General features: G+C 38.1%; 1 long non-coding RNA gene across 1 annotated transcript; it reads right to left on the bottom strand.

The window, feature by feature from the left end:
* Nucleotides 1-412: 412 nt before the first annotated feature.
* Nucleotides 413-3,101, bottom strand: LOC106333525. The gene is made up of 4 exons (XR_001268410.1): nucleotides 2,792-3,101; nucleotides 981-1,028; nucleotides 696-794; nucleotides 413-609 (listed from the first exon to the last, which is right to left on the bottom strand). It is a non-coding gene; the product is annotated as an uncharacterized LOC106333525 (long non-coding RNA).
* Nucleotides 3,102-11,411: the final 8,310 nt, after the last annotated feature.

Below are 11,411 nucleotides of genomic sequence, written 5' to 3'. Positions count from 1 at the left end.
AATGTTTACTAAATCTTAAATTGTCTCAAATGCTTTGATAAATTTTTTTTTTTTAATTCTATTGATCGAGAAACATGGAACTGACACCCAACCAGATATCAAATTAGACTTGTTTTTCTTTATTTCTCCTATTTAATAAAGTGCAAGATAAAATTAAAATTATAATTTGCTTTGTGGTAAATCTCATTGTGCGGGAACAATGTGCATGTAACAATTGTTGTAATCCGGCAAATGTTTTGTTGGAAATTATTATTTTCTTGTTTTGAAAGAAAGTCTATTGTTAGAAATTATTTGACTTAATTTATCGTTCTGCTCAGCGTTTTCTTGAACTCTCTTGTTTGAAACCTTTTTTATAAAAATTGACCCTTTTGAAGTTTCTATTGGAATCATTTGCATACGGTGTCAAAAAAAGTGAAAAAAAAAATTCAGGTAGTTGCAAACTACACTCTAGAAAGTCTGTAGAAATATCTTATGTATATTAGTTAACATTTTTTCTTATCATTTAAGCATGGAGAATCAATCAAAGTGGAGACTTATGACACTCTGGTCAACACAACTTTTTCAACAGAACGCGTGTGGCTACTCTCATTCTTTGGCCCACTGAATAACCTGCAAACAGAGTAAATAAAGATAATGCATCTAAATAAAGAGATTGAGAGAAAGAGAGAGGGAGAAGAGTGCAAAATAAGGCTTACCAAATGACGTAGGTGGAAATGGATGCTGCTTTTTCGTGTTTTGTCATGAATTATACAGAATCATAATATGTGTATTGTCCAGTATTCCTCTTTGGAAGACTGAGACCAACAAAGAAACTTAAATGATTGTGGTTGATGTTTCTTAGAATAGTAAATCTAACAATACTTTTAATTCTGACAGAGGCTAATGTCACATCCCCTTTTAGCTATTGTAACTTGTATATAACATAATCATATAAACCGAAACGATGCATAAAACCAGAGCTTAAGCAATTGTGTTGTTACCTGCCAAATGGACTGGCTGTCTTAGTTCTTTCTCGGTTGCCTCAACGGCTGCATTTTGTAAACGTATTTGATATCACTCAAATTAGCCTAAGAAGTGATTTATACTCTTTCAAATAAAAAGGTCGAGTTATAATAGTTAGGGATCGAATCCAAAGAGAGTTAGAGCACAATAGACTAGAAATCAAGATTAAGCTAGGCAACTCTCAACTATCCTATGATTCTAGGTTCAAACAATTAGTCACACTGTCGGGCTATTCTAACTATTCCAGATCCTAGTATTACAAATCACCTTTGTGTAGAGATCTATAGATAACCTAGCAATCCTAATTGATTATCAGTTTGACATTAAACTCATGAAATCCCTAAACCTAATAAGATGAATTACTCAGACATGCAAATAATAACACAAATCATAGTCTGAATAATATAATAGATAATAAATCAATGATAAAACCAATGGAGTTCCAATCAATCTCCGAAGGAGAATTGATCTTCTCTCCAAACCTAAGAGAAAACAATAGAATATGATAATAGAAAGCGTGTAGCCGTCAACAATGGCTTAGAAATACATAAATAGGGTTTCTGGTCGTCTATGGGTATTTTGGTAATTTTGTGTGGTTTATGGGCTTCAGTCCGTCATAAATTACGCTCAGCCCATATTGTGGCATCACTATCGATCGACACTAATGCTGTTTCATCGATCGACAGTCCTTCATCTCCTCGACAGCTTCTTCTCGCGAGGTAGACTAGCCACTCTCCAGTAAAACGGGCATAACTTCTGCTACAAGATTCTGATTGACCTCAAACCGGAGCCATTGGAAAGCTAACTCAAAGCTTTATCTTGTGTCAAAAGTTGGGCTCAATCTAACGGTGGGAAGGTCTTCATCCATAGCTAAAAATCTGACACATCCGTGCAGCTCTGCACATCATAAGACTCCAAAAGACACCAAAATCACCACATTCCTCCAAATCGTCCATGAACCTGTAAATATTTTAAATAGACTCTATATAGTAGTAAATATATATTAAAACACTTACAGATCATGGCTAAAAGTGGGTAAAATCCATGGTCTATCAATTCCCACATACTTACCATTTTGCTTGTCCTCAAGCAAAACAGACGGGCAGTCTCTCTGAAAGTCTCTCTGAAACAGGTTTGAAAACAGCAGGGACTCACATGATTTAAAACTTAGAATCTTCACCTCTGCAATATTGCAATCTACATCTAAGAAGTCCTAATCATAAAAGCACATTATACCATATCCTATCTTAGCAACCAAATTCACCTAGCCAACAACTTAGCAAATCCTGTCTGATATTCTCCTCTACCGACCTCATTTCTTAACATAAATAAAAGTGCAGTTACCTTGGGAGTATCGATCACATGATGCAAAGATTTTCAAACAAGTATCTGGATCTGCAGGTAAAAGTTAGTTTCTATTTTTTTTCTCTACTAATTTCTCTCTTTAGTCAAAGTTTGCTTCCATTGCAGGATCATTGACCAAGATTGGACAGACTTCCATGAATCAAGCCTTAATGGTGTTTGCCACCAAGTCTTGTTCACTTCTTTTTTACCTATATCCAAGAATTCATGTGAATCGAACCTTGATGATTGCCGCCACCAAGTCCCGTTCGAATTATTTTTGTTGGAATCCTTATGAAGCAAGCCTTAATGGTTGTAGCCACTAAGTCCTGTTCGGATTCCACCTAACTAACACTTATATATATATGTAAATTTTTTTTTCTTTTTTTCTTTTTTTCTTTTTCATTTTTTTTATTTTTTATTATTTTTTGAAAATAAATATTTTTACCTATAAATCTCATGTTCGAAAACGCACTTTCGGCGGCCGATTGAACGCCGGTGAGACGCTAGACGGTGGTTGGCCGTGGCGATTTCGTCATGTTCGGCCACAAAATCGGCAACAACAATTTGTTTCTCTTTTTTGAGTTTTGAGAATCTAAAACGATATATTAGATGATGTATGAATGAGTTTAAAGCATAAAAGATGAAATTTTGATGAATAAGGTGAAAACAATGTCGGTAGCCGCCATGGAAATGCAGTAGTGATCGTAAGATCTAAAAAAAAATGGGGAAGACGAAAGGGAATTTATGATTTTACCCTTCACTAAAAGAAAAGGCTTAAAATGGACAAAATTGAATTAAATACTGTTCGAACTCGGGTTTGGTGGAGTGATGCAGAGCATTAGTACCGCCGGTCCTACTTAAAGTTTTAGAAAAGCTCCCAAAATTTGTTTAAATAACCCAAACATTGTAATAAAATTTAAAAAATATTCAAAACTAATCCCCGATTAATCTACGATTAATCCCCGATTATTTATCAACTCGCTAGGCCCGGACCAACCGCCCGACTCACGCCTAGCGCGATTTCGAACATGGTATAAATCTAAGGTCAAAATATAGAGAGAAAATGTGATAAATCTACACAAGGCTTTTCCTTCCAGACTTATTTGAAGAATCCGATCTCATGTATACCAATCCCCAAGACAAGCAGTTGTGTCAGGTTTAGTGTTGGAGGTCAGCTTTGGTTCCTTCAAACAATCTCAGCAAGTGTGAATAGTTGACAGGTTGATCCACTTTAGTATCTTTAATACTATCTGCAATCAGTAAGTCTAAAATGGTGCTAAAGAGTAGTTAGATAACAAGTAAAGATCTAATAAGTTCATTATCCACTTCTTGACTCAATAAAACTCTTTTAAAAACATTTTGATAAGATTCATAAACACACTAATATCAGTAAACATCCCCCCAGACTTAAATTACATTGTCCCCAGTGTATATCTAGTCGAAGTTATGGTGATAAATAAATCATAAGTACTCAATTTAACAAGTTAGAACGATATATCTGACCGGATTAACTGTCAATCGATGGAAAGGAGTTACCAACGGTCGCTGCAGGTAATGTATTGTCGATCGATATTGACATGCTCTCATCAGTCGATATGTTGGGCAATCGTCTACTCGATCTTTTTTTTTTAATATCTAACTAAAACACAATATTAGTAGAACCTCCCCCAGACTTAAACAACACTATCTCTAGTGTTATACAGTCTAAGATTGGTGGGGAAATAAATCAAAAGGACAATATTTAACAAGAAAAAACGGTATATCTGACTTTGATGTGAGTGTTGACCAACACAGTTAAGTGGCGATCAATACTCTTGAAGCTCTGTCGATCGACACAGTTAATTGGCGATCGATCGATGCTAGAGATGCTCTGTCGATCGATGCTGCGCAGCCATCGTCGATCCTCGTGCAAACTCGTCTTCCTTGGTTTTTTTTTTACCTGCAATAATTAAAAACTTTAATCAGTAACAATCTAAACTAAACTGAAAGAAATTACCTAATAGTGGGTTGCCTCCCTCCCACTCAACGCTTATTTTCAGTCACTAGCTTGACTTTTGGAGATCTGATTTAGACTGGATGAGCATGTGAACTTGCTCCAGAACAAGTCTCAGTGTCTCTCTTTCTCATCTTGTTGATGCAGTTGATAAAAGCTCTTGCAGAAGCTTCCCCTTTGTCTCTCAGTTCTGGATCACATAGCACTCTGACTTTGGTAAAGGATTCAGAACCTACTCTGCAGCGCACTCTATACTCAAGACTACCCTCTTGACATTGCAAAGGAACTACTGATAGGGAGTCTGCATCTGCATTCCTTTTCTTTTTCTTCTTTCTATTCTTGTTCCTTCCCCACGCTTACACTTTTCAGTCTTGGGCTGTTCCGAAAGTCGGATGGTATCGACCGATGCGGAAGGCTATGTGTCGATCGATTCTGAAGTCTGATAGTCGTCCGATTCTGAAGGCTTATTGTCGATCGATTCTGAGAATTTGAAGTCGACCGATGCTGAAGTTCTAATGTCGATTGACGTTGATTCTGGTATTGCAGGCTCGCGATTTGAATCAGTTGTAGGCCCTGGAACTTCAAACATCTCTACGCATGAAATATGCTCCTCACTTTTCTTCTTTTCCATGGGATCATAGAAGATGGTTTCATCAACATTAGTCAGACACATCTTATTTCTCTTAAGATCACAAACTGCCCCTACTGTAGCCATGAAGGCTCTTCCAAAAAAGAGTGGAGATGTCTTGCCTGATTTGATATCCATAGCATGAAAGTACACATGGATAATGCATTACCCTATCTCCACCTTAACATTCTTGATCATGCCTGCTGAGTTTACTCGGGAGCTATCCACGAAAGTGAAACTATCTTTAGAAGGTTCCATCTTTAGTCCTAATAGCTCAGCAGTGTTTATGACCATGATTCTGATTGCAGATCCAGTATCGCATAGGGTATTTGGTAAATGATGGCTATGTATAGAACATGGAATCATGAACTTTCCAGGATCTTGTTCCTTCTTCAGTGTCCTCTTGGGTTTACGGTTGACCTTGTTGAACAGGAGCTCAATATCCTTATCAGTCTCTCTGCTCTCTCTGAAGAAATTACCAAGTCTATACTTATGATATGCATCCTCGAAAGACATATCCTTAGGAACCCTCTTCACCCTTTTGTGAAATCCTTCAAGTTCATCTTTGTTAACTTCTCTCCTGAGTTGTTTAGGAATATAGGGTTTCCAAGATTTTACTCTCTTCTCAACTGGAATTTCTTCTTTCGTTGCCTGCCTTTCCATAGCAGGTTCATATCCGTCTGTTTGGTGTCGATCGATACCTGGTAAATGTCGTCGATCGATACCTGGTAGATATCGTCGATCGACACTCTTAACGAAAGAGGTTTCAGCTAGGGTTTGCTTTTGCTCTGGTGCTTCTGTAGATTGCTGACTTATCATCTCTATTGTCTTCAAGAAACTGATGTCTGAGATGGATTTCGAGAGGCCTTCAAGCGGTGTGCATCAAGATCTGGTAATCGTACTCGGTATGGTATTGGCGGTTGTCGATCGTTGCTCTTCTGTTGATGTTGATCGATGTTCCCATTTTGCTGTCGATCGATTACATTGTGTTATTGTCGATCGATGTTGTCCCTTTTAACTCGAGCTAGGGTGGGAGGATGCGGGGGTCGAGCGGTAAAATCTGAGTGGCTCTGAATTCGAACAGTTTTGTCTGATCCCAAAAGTGGTGTCGATCGATGCTCGGCTGATGATGTCGATCGGTGCTCAGCTGTTGATGTCCGTCGACACCCGTACGAGCTACCTATGGACATGCAGCTTTCGACTAGGAAAGCATCTTCTTCCAGCTTTTCCTGCTCGAGCACTTCCCCAAAGTCATCATCTGAGATGACATTAACCTGGTGCCTCTTACTATCCACAGCTTTCCCTTTGACCAGAGCTTCTTGCTTCTTCACAGCTTATGCAGTCTCAGAAATCTAGGCATCTAGCAGCATGACATGGGCATCTAAGGTTTCAATTTTTCCATTCAGCTCTTTGTAGAGAACATCCAACCTCAGATTTAAGTATGCACTCGTCTTCTNNNNAGAATTTCTTCAACAGCTGAATCTCCGTAAAACCATGATGTGGACAGCCCCTTTGGTATCTCCTAAACCTTTTCCAAGAGCTTTTGAAAGCTTCTATAGGTCCCTGAGAGAATGTCCAAATTTTATCTCTCATCTCTTCAGCCCTTGCATCATCTAAAAATTCAGTCATAAACGCAGTGCTGACATCATTCTATGTAGTGAGAGATCCTGGTGGTAGGCATCTCAGCCAATTTTTAGCATTCCGAGAGAGAGAATATTTGAACAGCTTGCAGAAGATGTAGTCTTTGGTTGCTTCATCCTCCTGGATGCCAGACACAAAGTCTTTGAGTGTCTCAATATGGTCCAGAGGATTTTCATCAGGAAGACCACGATAAGGGTGCTGACCCACATGAGAGAAGTGTGTGTGGTGTATTTGAAATCCCTGGATTTCTTGAGGTCGAATCGCAGACCTGTTGGTGTAGAACTAACTAGGCCTGGTCAAATCTGCTAACGATCTCTGAAGAGGAACTTTATCCTCGGTGGCAGCAGATGGCCCAAGGATTGCAGTCTCTTGTCCATCTATCTTCTGACCTGATGCATTACACAGATGACCTCCAGGGTCAGATTGCAGTCCCTTGTCCATCTATCCTCTGACCTGCTGCATTACACTGATGACCTTCTGCATTACACAGATGACCTCTAGGGTCATGCAGGTTTCCATTCTCATCCCTCTATAGCACAAGTGTCGCGACCATGTCTGCTCGCGGATTGGTATCGATCGATGTTCAAGTTGAACTGTCGATTGTCGCTTTGTCACAAATGTCGATCGACGTAGTAGAGGTGGTGTCGATCGACGTAGTAGAGGTAGTGTTGATCGACATAGTAGAGGTGGTGTCGATCGATGATGCGCGGTTCTCTTTGCGGATCAAGCGTTCCAAACGTGCTGGGTCTGAGAAGAAAAGTAATTCCTCATTGTTGCTTCTGATACTGATAGGCATGTACCTGAAAGACAAGAATTTTTTTTATGTAAGTAACTATGACAGTAAATAAAATCTAGACTAAACCTATTAATCAAGTCTAATGGCGATCAAAGCTCCCCGGCAACGGCGCCAAATTTGATATCACTCAAATTACCCTAAAGAGTGATTTATACTCTCTCAAATAAGAGGTCGAGTTGTAGTACTTAGGGATCGAATCCACATAGAGTTAGGGCATACAATACACTAGAAATCAAGATTAAGCTAGGCAAACAGTTTACAAAGCAGTAAATAAATGAAAGCAAGGTGAACAAAGTATTTGTTTGATTGATTGATTGAGGTTGTAAACAATTAGGAGAAATAGCTAGACCTAGGGATTTATCGATCAAGAGATTCAAAACTATAATTCAAGGATGCTAATGGTTTATAGATTTAATTCTAGAACTCGATTAAAATAAGTAAGCAATCCAGCTTTCGCTTGCAATTGCTAATAAAATGTCTAAGTCCAGTCTAAGCTGTCGCTTATTGACTTGGAGCGAGTGTCGATCGATGTTATGGCCTGAGCGTCGATCGACACTTCCTCAGACAAGTATTAACGACCTAATCGATTAAGTTCAACTAGATTCCTAGACCAACTCTCGTATGAGCCTAGGTATCTAATCCAGCAGAGTTCGGATTCCGTTAATTGATTGCACTTTCGTGCCTCTCAACTATCCTATGATTCTAGGTTCAAACAATTAGTCACACTGTCGTGCTATTCTAACTATTCCAGATCCTAGTATTACAAATACCCTGGTGTAGAGATCTCTAGAAAATCTAGCAATCCTAATTGATTATCAGTTTGACATTAAGCTCATGAAATCCCTAAACCTAACAAGATGAATTACTCAGAAATGCAAGTAATAACACAAATCATTGTTTGAATAATATAATAGATAATAAATTAATGATAAAACCAATGGAGTTTCAATCAATCTCTGAAAGAGAATTGATCTTCTCTCCAAACCTAAGAGAAAACAATAGAATATGATAATAGAAAGCGTGTAGCCGTCAACAATGGCTTAGAAATACATAAATAGGGTTTCTGGTCGTCCATGGGTATTTTGGTAACTTTGTGTGGCTTCTGGGCTTCCGTCGGTCATAAATTACGCTCAGCCCATATTCTGGCATCACTGTCGATCGACACCAATGCTGTTTAATAGATCGACAGTCCTTCATCTCCTCGACAGCTTTCTCTCACGAGGCAGACTGACCACTCTTCAGTAAGACGGGCATAACTTCTGCTACAGGATGCTGATTGACCTCAAACTGGAGGCATTGGAAAGCTAACTCAAAGCTTTGACAAAATCTCTAGCTTTTGTCAAAATATGGGCTCAATCTAACGGTGGTAAGGTCTTCATCCATAGCTAAACATCTGACGCGTCTGTGCAGCTCTGCAAATCATAAGACTCCAAAAGACACCAAAATCACCATATTCCTCCAAATCATCCATGAACCTGTAAATACTCTAAATAGACTCTATATAGTAGTAAATATATATTAAAACACTTATAGACATGACTAAAAGTGGGTAAAATCCATGGTCTATCAGTATTGAACGTGGCAGCTGAAGACGAAGAAACGTAAGCATTTGTTTTTCTGCACATGAGTATTGATTAATTTTCAAAGTAAGCCAACAGAAGAATGCAGAAAAAGTGTGTAATCTGCAAATATCTACGGTAATGAAATCAACTAAACCATTCACGAATTTAGTCCTGGAATTTGAAATATATCAGTAGCCTACAGGTTTAACAACACATCAATTAATGATCTGAGAAGTACTTTCCTAAGAATGGATTTAAAACTATAGAGGAACCTGAACCTGAGTTCAATAGTTGAGTATAGTAGCTGTCGTTCTAAACTGATACTCTTTTCTGTCCACTTCGCTGAACTGAGAATCCTTAGAGTATTGCTACATACACACAAAGAAAACAAAGTATATGTTATGTAAGGAATTAAGGAATTGTAAGAGAAACAATTGGATTTATTATGGTACAAGTTTTGAGTAAGGACTAAATCACCTGTGCATATGTATTTTGCAGCATGATCCTTGGTTCGAAACAATGCCCATCCAGAGAAGTTCCCTGAAATCAAACATAAATGAGTCGATTTGATTCATCAAATCCAATCAACTCGAAGTTTCAAAGAGACAACTATTATATACATAATGTCTTTGAGTCGAATTCTACAAAACCATAACCACTTAAAATAAAATAAAATATTAAAACAGAGTCATGGTTAAAAGCAAATCATTTATTAATGTGTCAGCAATTAAATAAAGCTTACCTTCACACTCAGAAAGTCAGAGTCTTTCCTTGGTTCACCAAGTATATCAAATGCTTCTTCAAACTCTCATGATCTTATTAATGTCTTGAAGCTCAGATTCATAACATTAACATGAATGGCATTTGACTGAAATGTGATGCACCCCAAGAATCCTCCTTCGAATCTGACCATGTTCTGTTACCAGCACCAGGTATGCTTCCACCACCGCCATGACCATGATTAACCGGAAGGGAAACTCCATATCCGGGAGGTTGCCAGAGATCTGGTGGGTCTCCTTGAGAGACGAAAAGAGCAGACTTTACACCTTTCACCTACTCCGCACCACAATTAGTAGGCTTGAGAGTAACGATCTTGTTACGGTGGTTGTAGTAGCGAGGAGTCGCGGCGTGGATACGGTTGAAGATGAAGTATCAAAAGTGAGAGAGGGTGAGTGAAGCGGTTTCTCGGGAGGTGTTTGACCTCAAAGCCACGGCCACGGCGGCTTCATAGGAAAAAACAATGGGAGGGAAAACTAATCAGCAATTGATTAACACCATCCGATTCATGATGAGATTTTTGGGGATGGGTATGTGAGAAATGAAAGAAAGACTGAAACTTTTGGAGAGATGATGATGTATGGTTTTAAGAGGAGGAAAGCTAACCTTTTTATACATGCATATAGACCGCCTTGCAGAAGAAACTCGCACAGAAGGTTAGATCGTGGTTGATGGATTTAAGAAGGGTCCAATGTGATGAATCTGTAACTGGGAACGTAGATTGCTAATAAGAAAATTAAACGGCGCATCGAAACCCTAGGTAGAGGTTCTTCCAGTAGATTTCATCGTATCAAGCTCACGGCAGAGACCAAAAGTGGGATGAAACCTAAATCCGGGTGCGACGCGTATTGAGATGCGTAAGGGTACTGTCGAGTTGGATTCCTAGAGGACATTACGAAGCCCAAATAACAGACAATGGAACCCACATATTTTGCAGAATTGAGTTAATGAAAACGCAGAGCTTTGAGATGGTGGGACAGATTTCAGGCGCTGGTGAATTTATTTATTGACGTGACACCACGAGAAGAAGTAAATTGTCTTCTTTATATTAACAAATACTAACTACTCCCTCTGTTTTTATTTGTAGGAAGTTTTAGCAAAATAGATTTGTTTCACAATATAAGATGTTACAGAATCCAACGCAATAAAATAATATAATTAAAAAACATTTAACTAAATAATTGTTACTTTTTCCAAAAAGTTGAGCACAACTTACAAAGTAAATTTAATAGGTAGTCAACTACTAATATTTACTAGTTACCAAAAACTGTGTCTTCTAAATTCACTATAAATCTAACAAATCTAACGTACATGTTTTCTTATTCTATCAAAGTTTCTTTTGATTTGTTTTCTTCAACCCATTTTTTTCTTCAGAAAATAATGGAACAAGAAGAAGAAAAAAATCAAAAAGAAAACAAAACAGAAAATGTTCAAAACATCAACAAAACACAATCAAACTTGCAGATGTTCACTCGGCCATTTGACTTGAATAAGATGCATTATGATATTGGAGAGCTTCATCCCGACAAAGAAATTGAAGACACTATATTGGCTATATTAAAGATTAATTGTCCTAAGTTTTTTTAATCTTTGTTTTTATTTTTATTCTATGTATTATGCTAAGTGTTGCTAAGTGTTGCTTTGAAATAATTAATGTACCTGATAAGA

Source organism: Brassica oleracea, chromosome C3, assembly GCF_000695525.1.
Source record: "Brassica oleracea var. oleracea cultivar TO1000 chromosome C3, BOL, whole genome shotgun sequence".
NCBI lineage: Eukaryota > Viridiplantae > Streptophyta > Magnoliopsida > Brassicales > Brassicaceae > Brassica > Brassica oleracea.
Note: the sequence above shows the minus strand (reverse complement) of the source record. Positions and strands in the feature narration are given on the sequence as shown.